This window comes from Athene noctua, chromosome 1, assembly GCF_965140245.1.
Source record: "Athene noctua chromosome 1, bAthNoc1.hap1.1, whole genome shotgun sequence".
Lineage (NCBI taxonomy): Eukaryota > Metazoa > Chordata > Aves > Strigiformes > Strigidae > Athene > Athene noctua.
The window spans coordinates 177,786,199-177,794,379 of NC_134037.1; the positions used below are offsets into that span (position 1 = coordinate 177,786,199).

General features: G+C 40.6%; 1 protein-coding gene across 4 annotated transcripts in view; it reads left to right on the forward strand.

The window, feature by feature from the left end:
- SMPX (small muscle protein X-linked) overlaps window positions 1–2,621 on the forward strand; it is a 43,864-nt gene extending 41,243 nt beyond the window's left edge. For all 4 annotated transcript variants that reach the window (XM_074905977.1, XM_074906003.1, XM_074905968.1 and 1 more), the window contains exon 5: window positions 1,559–2,621. The gene's annotated coding sequence lies outside the window, so the exon portion shown is untranslated. The remainder of the gene's footprint in view (window positions 1–1,558) is intronic.
- Window positions 2,622–8,181: the final 5,560 nt, after the last annotated feature.

The following is an 8,181-nucleotide window of genomic DNA, read 5'->3' on the forward strand; positions in this document are numbered from 1 at the left end:
ACTACGTGTGTTTTCATGACTTTTCCTGTGGACAATAACACTGCTTCACTTTTTTCCAAGACAAGTTAATTAACTTTTGACTTCTTTATTCAAAAGTCATCACCACTTTCAAGCACTTTCAACCCATGTTTCCAAATAGCGCCTCTTTACTCCAGGGAAGTGTTTTTTCCAAAAGCTAAGTAATTCCAGCCTTTTGAATGTCCCTCCAAAATTGGTCCAAATGTGTACAGCCTACACACCATTCAGGAGCACAGCAAAAACTCACTTTATGCAGCTCATCGTGAAGTATAGAAGGTTGTATTTTTTTTTCTCCGTCCCGTGGATTTTTCTCTACTTTCTAAGCATTTGTTAAAGGTTCATGTGTCCAATAAAATTTACAAAAAAATAGAGATATTCCTCCACCTCAAATACTTGTATCTTAGCTGATTAAACATATATACTGAGAAAATTATTGTCTTGAACTTTTGCAAGTGAATTTCAAAACCTGTTTTCCTCAGTACTGGGCTCTCTGGAACCATTGATATCAACAGCAACCATCAATATATCTTAACTTCAAAGAGAACAGGAATAGACCCTATGCTAGGGTTCAAGTTAGCTGAGACTATGCAGGAAAGTCACTGTAGACAGGTCAATGGAAATTGCTCATCATTCCCCAGACAGCAGCTAAACATCCCCTCACCTCACTTTACATTAGTAAATAAATTAACTCCAGTGGGATTTATACAAACAGCACAGAAAATACTATGTTACCGTGTCTAGAATACTGTCTTCAGTGTTGGTCAGTCATGAAAATTAAAGCAAAAACAGGGGAGGAGTGGAGTTGTAACAAAAATAGTTACAGGAACAGATACAATACTAAAAAGAAGGGAGGCTGGAAATCTCTGGGACTGTTCAGTTTGGACAGGAGACAAAGAAAGAGACTCACTAGCAGTAAGGACTCTAATGGGCAGAACAGAGAAAGCAAGAGAAAAGGATAATCAAAGCAGATTAAAAAAAAATAAATTAAAAGACATATATACATACACAGGTATATGTATATAGTAAATAGTAGTTACTGGTAAAATTAAATACTATCTTGATTTTTATCCAATTGGTGCATCCCTACTACCTGCAGCGTGGCCACACTGCTGTGCCATACAGCAGGATTTGCCACCCGCGCCTGCTGAAGCAGTGCTGGGGCTTCCCTGGGGATGAGTCCCAAGGCCCGTGTAGGGCTGGTCCTGGCTTGCCTGAGGGCAGGGGAACCGCAGGAACCCCCCATGCCCTGCCTGAAAAACTGAAGGCTTCAGAGGTCTGAACTCTTAACAGAGTTGTGAAGTTTCATCAGACAGGGATTTGGAGTGTGGGTGAGAAAAAGTAGTGCATAAAAAGATTAGTTTCACACCCACTCTGTATTCCCCGAGCTTGGGTGAAAACAAGTACACGCAGTAAAAGCAAAATTGCAGGTGCTGGGAAGATACAGCTCCCCACAACTTCCAGGTACTTTTCTGCATGCTCTCAAAATCCCTGTGAGTGCGCTGATAAATGATTAATTTCTGGTCTTGTATTTGTCACACAGGTCTGACAAGAGAAACTGAATGGACTCCAATGATTTGAAATATTTTATATATTTGTATGAAGACTATGAACTTCCTAACTCTACAATACCCCATAGCAAGCATCTTTGTGCATTTATATAAACAGTTTCTTGTTGTCCATTTTGTTTAACATAGGAAAGTATTGCTGAAATAAAACAACACAGCAACTAGCAATGAATGTGTATATACCCAGGATTGATTTTGTCCTGAGAACAGGGAATAGTGTAATTTGAAGTTTGAGCAAAAGTAGAATAAATACTTTGAAAGAAAAATAAATTCATTATTTGCAATTAATTTGGTTTCTGTCCTTTTGAAAAAAAATCAATATGGACAACAGAGTTTTAAAATTATTTGACAAAATGCAGAACAAATGAGGAATGTAATGTCTATTTTCCTGTTGTGTACTCCTGGTTATAGAACAGGAATCATTTATCATGTATAATAAAGGAAATGAAAATAATAATAGGGATGGTCTTTCTGATGAGTTTAGCTAACTTCTTCTTTTGCTGTAGAGCCAAAGTATTTCTTTTTCTTGAGAATCTAAAATGCATTGGTGTCCTGATACGTATGCATCACCTTTACTTTGTACAATGAGAATACAAAATGTGACCTTTATTCAAATAAACAGGTCATCCAGCCTTGAAGCAACATGTTCCCGAATATAGGTTAAAGGATCACTATCTTCAAAAGCCCAAATAAAAAGGGCACGTTGAAATACTGATGCTGAACAAAAATCATGTATGATCACAGCAACTCTTACATACAGTGATTAATCCCTGACACTTGTTTTATATGGACTGTACATAAATGAAGATTGTTCGATGCATATTCTATTTTTGGAAATGAGATCTTATTGTTAGAGAAATTTAATACACTGTGTCTCCTTGGTCTCTCTTGTGTTATTTAATGTGAAGGGATAAGAGGAGCCATTTTTGTGATAATGTTCTACTGTTGATTGAAACTATTCTACATGCTCTGAAACTCTCTGCCTGGCTCTTGTTTATTCACTTAAAATAAAGATAATTATTCTGGTTAGAAAACAGATTTCAAGTTGAATATTACTAATGATGACATCCGTTTAATTCTTGTTTGCTCTGTCAGACCACACAAAAGCTAACCGATGATATTTTTGCATTTTGAGTTATTATGTATATTTGCATTGCTTTGTACAGGAAATTAGGAACTCCATTCTCTGCACCTCAATTGAAAGGACGTTCTCATATTTTTTACTTTTAATATACAATACCAACATTGCTTACTATCCTGCTTCATCCTTACATGCTCATGGCTGATTACCCAGAAGGCATTCCTTGGAGGCAAATATCCCCAAAAGACAGGTTGAAATGGAAGTGTTAAGAGACAGAATACATCAGAAGCACTTTCATTTACATACTGATATGATTAATATCTCTATTCAATAAAAATGGACAATTTTCCCCAACACTGCATTATCAGTCACTGATATTGGACTGCATTATTCCTGCCAGAGTGGAAGTGATAAAAAGAGGAGAAAACACACAATCCCTTGAGTTAAAGCATGTTTAAAGGCAAAATGAGTCAGGGCCTCTGCTTTTATTGCTCTTTACTCACTTTAAGAACACTAATTTCAGAGATCTGTGGAAAGGTTTTTTTCCCCTCTTACAGTTTACAGAATCACAGAATCGTCTTGGTTGGAAAAGACCTTGAAGATCATCCAGTCCAACCATTAACCTCACACTGACAGTTCCCAACTACACCAGATCCCTCAGCGCTATGTCAACCCGACTCTTAAACACCTCCAGGGATGGGGACTCCACCACCTCCCTGGGCAGTCCATTCCAACACCTAACAACCCAATAAAGAAATGCTTCCTAATATCCAGTCTAAACCTTCCCTGGTGCAGTTTGAGGCCATTACCTCTTGTCCTATCACTTGTTACTTGGTTCAAGAGACTCATCCCCAGCTCTCTGCAGCCTCCTTTCAGGTAGCTGTAGAGGGCGATGAGGTCTCCCCTCAGCCTCCTCTTCTCCAGACTAAACACCCCCAGTTCCCTCAGCCGCTCCCCGTACGACCTGTGCTCCAGAGCCTGCACCAGCTTCGTTGCCCTTCTCTGGACACGCTCGAGTCATTCAATGTCCTTTTTGTAGTGAGGGGCCCAAAACTGAACACAGGAATCGAGGTGCGGCCTCACCAGTGCCGAGTACAGGGGTCAGATCCCTTCCCTGTCCCTGCTGGCCACGCTATTGCTGACACAAGCCAGGATGCCATTGGCCTTCTTGGCCACCTGGGCACACTGCTGGCTCCTGTTCAGACGGCTGTCAATCAACACCCCCAGGTCCCTCTCTGACTGGCAGCTCTCCAGCCACTCCTCCCCAAGCCTGTAGCGCTGCTGGGGGTTGTTGTGGCCCAAGTGAAGCCCCCGGCATTTGGCCTTATTGAAACTCCTCCAGGTGGCCTCAGCCCATGGCTCCAGCCTGTCCAGGTCTCTCTGCAGAGCCTCCCTACCCTCGAGCAGATCAACACTCCCACCCAGCTGGGTGTCATCTGCAAACTGACTGAGGGTGCACTCGATCCCCTCGTCTAGATCATCAATAAAGATGTTAAACAGGAGTGTCCCAGACACCAAGCCCTGGGGGATACAAAGAAGTTAAGAAACTTCATAATGGAAGTTCCAGGGGATGGGGAGAACTGGGACTACATCACCACCATCAGCATGTCTGAATATGTAAGTGAAAGAAAAAAAAACCCATCCCTGACATAGACATGTGCTTCTTTTGCCAGATTTCAACTCCTTACTACAAAGTTGAGGGGTATCACCAGTGGCCATCGAAACAGCTTAATGGTGGGCAGGAGCTAAGCAGAGGCAAAGAATATTCTTTCTCAGGTTTCATTTTTCTTTTAAACAAAATTTCAAAATACATATAATTTTAAACCACATTGAGACTGACAGCTATGGACATGGGGATCAGTGAGGACCCTGAGTGAGGTCTTAGTGCTACAAGGAATCTTCGTTAAAGCATAAAATGAGTAAAAAAGTACTAAAAAGAAAGGAGCCTATGAAGTCTCTCTGTCTCAGCTAGCAAACTCTTAACAACTAGTCTGAACCATCACATGCTAGGGTTGTTACTTTTCATCTAAGTCTTATGACTGTAAGTTGTACACATACCAGTGAAAGATGCCCCAAGCAACTCTGCAGTCTATTACTTCTGGCATGGAGAATTTTGCCCAAAAATGTTACATTTTGGCACAAGTTTAAGGAAAGATGAAAGAAATTACAATGAAAGATGAGCACAGAAATACATAATAACAGGTCATGCTAAAATCATGCCTATTTCATGTGTTTACATGCCAGCCTTTGTCCGTATGAGCTAAACTTGCTAAGAGCTATATATTAACACCTCACTAATGAGATGATACATGACCACCCCTAGGCAGTGAAGCCAGAGGTAGGTATCATAACTGAACCACAGAGAGATAAATTTACCTCCACCCCACAACCCCTAACCTACCTAATGAAGAACCCATTAAATAAAGCAAAATATCTGGATTTCAATGTCATCCCTATGTTCTGGTCTTCTTAATGTGCTGGTGTAACAGTAAATCAAGGAGACAGTATTGCCCTGGTGTCACTAAGCTCTGTGCACGTAAGGTGGAGAAAGAGTTTTCTTTGTTAACTCCCTACCCAATGCTCTGTACTGGAATTTTTTTTTTTTTTTTTTTTTTGTCCCAATGCTGAAAGAGGGACTTCTTTAATCTAAGTTTTAACTAACTAAACATATTTCTCTGAGAAACTGCTCAACAGTGCAGTGGAGACATGTTCTGATAGAACAACAGAAAGAGTTATTGTGCTGTGCCTGCAGCAAAGGGTTTAGTCTAACGGGACAGCAAGACCCTGACACATTGGGGAAAGACTTTTAATCGTCAGCCACTGAACAAAAGCACGCTAATGATTTCTCTGATCATCTGCACAGAAAAATTCCAAACACATTTGACTTAGAGGTAAAGTTAAAGGTAGAGCTAAAATAATAATTACTGTTACCTGAAAACTTTTGGTGAGTTTGAATGTATTTCAGTTGATTACTGTGCTTTAATCTCTTTCAATTAAAACGTTATAATGCTTCTGCATTTCTAAGATAAGTAGTGCTACTTGCCTTAAAACTCTGGAGGCTTGGCTTTATGCTTAACTTGAGTTACAGACCTAAACGGGCAGTTTTGCATTTTCTCTGATGGTGCAAGCTACTATCTTTAGTAGTAAAAGCAAAGCCCCACTGTACTACTTTACTTACCATACCAGCAAAACATCTGTAGTTACACGCAACTTGTGTTATGGATGTGAATTCCCAAAATCAAAGTCTTGAGACACAGTTCATTGAATTCAGTGACATCTTACCACAACTGTCCTCAGTGCAAACACAAAGATGATAAAGATGGCCCTTTTATTTATCTCTTGTTCCATGCAGTCTGTAAATTATTTATTGGAGGATGCAATAAAAATATGGCACTTTGGCCATTTTGTATTATAAAAAATTGATGCTGAGAGAAGAGAATCAGAGAAGGCTGTCCAAGGAAAATAGTTATATTTTTCTTGGTAATAGCTTTAGGGCCAAAATGTTGAAACAATTTTCTTTTGCCCTTGTGACTAAGTCCTGGTTTCTCTAATGTGTGCACATTTAATTTGAATGGGTTTTTTCTTTGTAAGTGAAGCAGATTAAGTAATGCGCTTGGCAAAAAAATCCTGATTTTGGTATACGAGCTGCCTAGTACTACTGGTGGATGAATAATTACAAAGGAAACTCCTCCTAAAGCTGTTTTTTTCATACCTCAAAAAGTACTGCAGCTTTGCTCCTTACTTTATGGCCCAAGATAAAACAGTTCTCTAGAGACAAAAAACTAAGGGTTGGATAGAAGATCAGTCAAACTTGGTAAAATCCAGTTTTCCTGTGTCTTTGGAAGCAGTCTAAAGTAATTTATAAAATAAACACATCTGTTCATATGTTGTACTCACTTCCCACTATATTACTTTGCAGTAACTATGAAGAATATTTTCAAAGATATCCTACAGAACACTGGTGACTAACTGCAAGTGCAATAGTGAAGTGCAACAACAATGTGCAATAGCAAAGTGACAGTGTTCTGGCCCTGATACCAACTGTGGGTTTCATACACACCAGTGGTTGGTAAATCACGTCTGGTACCTAATTAAATTTGATTTTGTCTGGATGACATACTGTGAAAAGTGACCTCATCTTTTGCTGTATTTTTAGTGAAACTGGAATTAGATTTGTCTTTCTTACAGATACTGCGTTCTTTGTAAATGTTTTTTACAGACTGCAATAGTTTTTATTGAGAGTATTCTTCATCTCATACAGTGGCTCTTCATCCAATACTTAAGGCTTTCCTAGATGATCATTTGCAGGGCCAGAACGGGTCTTAACAGATCTCCCTTCTGTCAGGAAACAGGTAACACAAGCCCTGACCTGAACAGAAATACAGAAGTCTGCATGCAGCTGAACTGGACTTTGTAATAATGTAGCACAAAGTACTTTCTGTCCTTTTTAGCACATGGGTATTGACCATGCGAGGCATGTTTGGGCACAAGGGGCAGGTTTCACATGCCTGCTTGGACACAAGGGGGATCCATATGAGTAGATGGACTCATCAAGTGCAGGGAGACAATGCAAGTGGCGTGGACTCAGAGGCTGAGATGGGGAAGGTGGGGGTGAGAGGCGAAAGAGGGCATAGGTGTAGGTTTCTGCTTTGAGAAACAAGTCAGAGAGTGCAAGTAATTTCAGGGCTACCAAGATCCCTGCTGCCATGCCAATTCTTTCCTCCTGCTCAAGTTTTCTAACAAGTAGCTCATTAGGAACACCAGAGAAGGTCTGGCAGGCTGGGGAAGGCTATGTGCTGGGCTGACACATGACAGATAGAGGAAGGTCAAGGGCTCAAGGAGACATCTCAAGGGCCTTTGGATCCTTACTGTTACTGAACTCAGGAAAACCACCTTTCTCCTTGCTCCCCACCAACAGTCCTTGTGTGTGCTGAGGTGCTGATTTGGAGAAGCAGGTTGAGTGATATTGGGAAGGGTTGAATAATTAGGGCTCTACTTCTCAGTGTTGCTGGTTGCCATCACAGTTATTGCCAAGGCTGGCCCTGGCCTGTTGGCCATATCTAGAATTAGAAGGGTCAGGAGAATATCCAAGTTTGTGCTTTCCTACAGAGACTAGGCAATGAACACAAATTCTTAACTGTCTTATTGTACAGTGAAGTAGCAAACGCACAAGGAAAAAAAATCAAATAAAGCATTCTGCCCCATGAAACACATAGTTTCCTCCTCCTCCCTCTTTCTGTGACAGCCATGTGTCACCAGAGCCGAGGTATGGTTTACCAGTCCTCCTGACTTTCACAGTGTTCTTGGCACTTCTTGCACACTTCTTGCATGCACATCCATGTGCTCATCCTCTGTTTTTATTGCTGAAGGTTAGGGAGGATAAATGAAAGCTTTCAATGCCACTTTCTATAGCTAGTTCAGATCTCTCAGATAATCTCCCATGAGGTCACCCACCTCTTCTAAATGTCATGCATGCATGTGATCTGAAAGCCTTCACAGGCTGTCCTCACGCCTGAA